The sequence below is a fragment of the Salvelinus sp. IW2-2015 genome, linkage group LG10 (genome assembly GCF_002910315.2).
Source record: "Salvelinus sp. IW2-2015 linkage group LG10, ASM291031v2, whole genome shotgun sequence".
NCBI lineage: Eukaryota > Metazoa > Chordata > Actinopteri > Salmoniformes > Salmonidae > Salvelinus > Salvelinus sp. IW2-2015.
The window spans coordinates 19550699-19553614 of record NC_036850.1 but is presented as its reverse complement, the minus strand read 5'-3'; positions in this window follow the sequence as shown (position 1 = coordinate 19553614).

The following is a 2916-nucleotide window of genomic DNA, read 5'->3' as shown; positions in this document are numbered from 1 at the left end:
GAAGGCAGGTCAGTACAGGTGCATCAAAGCTGGGACCGAGAGAGTGAAAAACAGCTTATGGCCATCAGACTGTTAAATAGCCATCACTAGCTGGCTACCACCCGACTACTCAACCCTGCACCTTAGGGGCTGCTGCCCTATATACATAGACATGAATCACTAGTCACTTTAATAATAATGTTTACATACTGCTTTACTCATTTCATATGTATATACTGTATTCTATTCTACTGTATTTTAGTCAATGCCACTCTGACATTGCTCGTCCTAATATTTATATATTTCTTAAATCCATTCTTTTACTTTTAGATTTGTGTGTATTGTTGTGAATTGTTAGATAATACTGCACTGTTGGAGCTAGGAACACAAGCATTTCGCTACACCCGCAATAACATCTGCTAAATATATGTATGTGACCAATAACATTTGATTTGATTTGATGATGTTTTTTATTAAATTTTAGTCAAAGATAATAGTTTCAGTATACTTTAAGTTTTTCAAATAGGTCTGTTAATTACTTTATTTCAAGTTTCAAGTCACATGCACAAGTACAGTTTGGGCTCCCGAATGGCGCAGCGGTCAAAGGCACTGCATCTCAGTGCTAGAGGCGTCACTGCAGTCCCTGGTTTGAATCCAGGCTGCATCACATCCGGCTGTGATTGGGAGTCCCATAGGGCGGTGCACCATAGGCCCAGCGTTATCCGGGTTTGGCTGGGGTAGGCTGTCATTGTAAATAAGAATTTGATCTTAACTGTGAAATACCTTTCTTGTGAGCTCTAACCCTAACAATGCATTAATCAAGGGAGAACAAAAACCCACGAGATATGGAAATAAAAAGAACATGATAAAGTAAGTAAGCATGCTATGTACAGGGTCAGTTCCAGTACCATATTTCCAATGTGCAGGGATACTGGATCGATTGAGGTAGATATGTATAAGGGTAAGGTGACTAGGCATCAGGATATATGATGAATAGAGTAGCAGCAGTGTTTCATGATGAGTGTGTGTAGAGTCAGTATAACTGTATGAGCATACATTTTTTTCATGATTAATATTTGTTTTAGTTTCAGTTTAACATTATAAACTTGCAGCACAGTAATGTTTTGTTGGCAGAGAAAGCCAGCTGAGATGCCAGTTCTCCTTTCCTGACTAACAGTTCTGACTGGAAATGAAACTTCGGAATTTCCTCAGCATCACATCCTGTTTTTGACAGTGTTACTACTGTCCTGCCCAAAACAAACCGTAGCCCCAAATAGACAGTTGACATGATGAAATAAAGACAGAGATGTGTGTTTTTCCCCATCAGGGCATGGTTATTAAATGACAGACATGTACAGTGGGGAGAACAAGTATTTGATACACTGCCGATTTTGCAGGTTTTCCTACTTACAAAGCATGTAGAGGTCTGTAATTTTTATCATAGATACACTTCAACTGTGAGAGACAGAATCTAAAACAAAAATCCAGAAAATCACATTGTATGATTTTTAAGTAATTCATTTGCATTTTATTGCATGACATAAGTATTTGATACATCAGAAAAGCAGAACTTAATATTGGGTACAGAAACCTTTGTTTGCAATTACAGAGATCATACGTTTCCTGTAGTTCTTGACCAGGTTTGTACTTCTTACCAGCTTTGTACACACTGCAGCAGGATTTTGGCCCACTCCTCCATACAACGTTCTCCAGATCCTTCAGGTTTCGGGCTGTCGCTGGCAATACGGACTCTTCAGCTCCCTCCAAAGATTTTCTATTGGGTTCAGTCTGGAGACTGGTAGGCCACTCCAGGACCTTGAGATGCTTCTTACGAGCAACTCCTTAGTTGCCCTGCTGTGTTTCGGGTCGTTGTCATGCTGGAAGACCCAGCCACGACCCATCTCAATGCTCTTACTGAGGGAAGAGGTTGTGCCAAGATCTCGCATACATGGCCCCATCCATCCTCCCTCAATACAGTGCAGCCCCCTGCCCTTTGCAGAAAAGCATCCCCAAAGAATGATGTTTCCACCTCCATGCCTCTACGGTTGGATGGTGTTCTTGGGGTTGTACTCATCCTTCTTCTTCCTTCACAACACGGCGAGTGGAGTTTAGACCAAAAAGCTCTATTTTTTCACAAAACCACATGACCTTCTCCCATTCCTCCTCGGATCATCCAATGGTCATTGGCAAACTTCAGACGAACCTGGACATGCCCTGGCTTGAGCAGGGGGACTTGCGTCGCTGCAGGATTTTAATCCATGGCGGCTAGTGTTACTAATGGTTTTCTTTGAGACTGTTTCCCAGCTCTCTTCAGGTCATTGACCAGGTCCTGCCGTGTAGTTCTGGGCTATCCCCCTCACCTTCCTCATGATCATTGATTCCCCACGAGTGAGATCTTGCATGAGCCCCAGACCGAGGGGATTGACCATCATCTTGAACTTCTTCCATTTTTTATAATTGCACACCAACAGCTGTTGCCTTCTCACAAGCTGCTTGCCTATCATCCTGTAGCCCATCCCAGCCTTGCAGGTCTACAATTTCATCCCTGATGTCCTTACACAGCTCTTCTGTCTTGGCCATTGTGGAGAGGTTGGAGTCTGTTTGATTGAGTGTGTGGACAGTGTCTTTATACAGTAACGAGTTCAAACATGTGCAGTTAATACAGGTAATAGTGAGAACAGGAGGCTTCTTAAAGAAAAAACTACAGCTCTGTGAGAGCCGAATTCTTACTGTTGTAGGTGATCAAATACTTATGTCATGCAATAAAATGCAAATTAATTACTTAAAAATCATATCAATTTTATTTCTGGATTTTGTTTTTAGATTCCGTCTCTCACAGTTGAAGTTACCTATGATAAAAATGACAAGACCTCTACATGCTCTTTGTAAGTAGGAAAACCTGCAAAATCGGCAGTGTATCAAATACTTTCTCCCCAC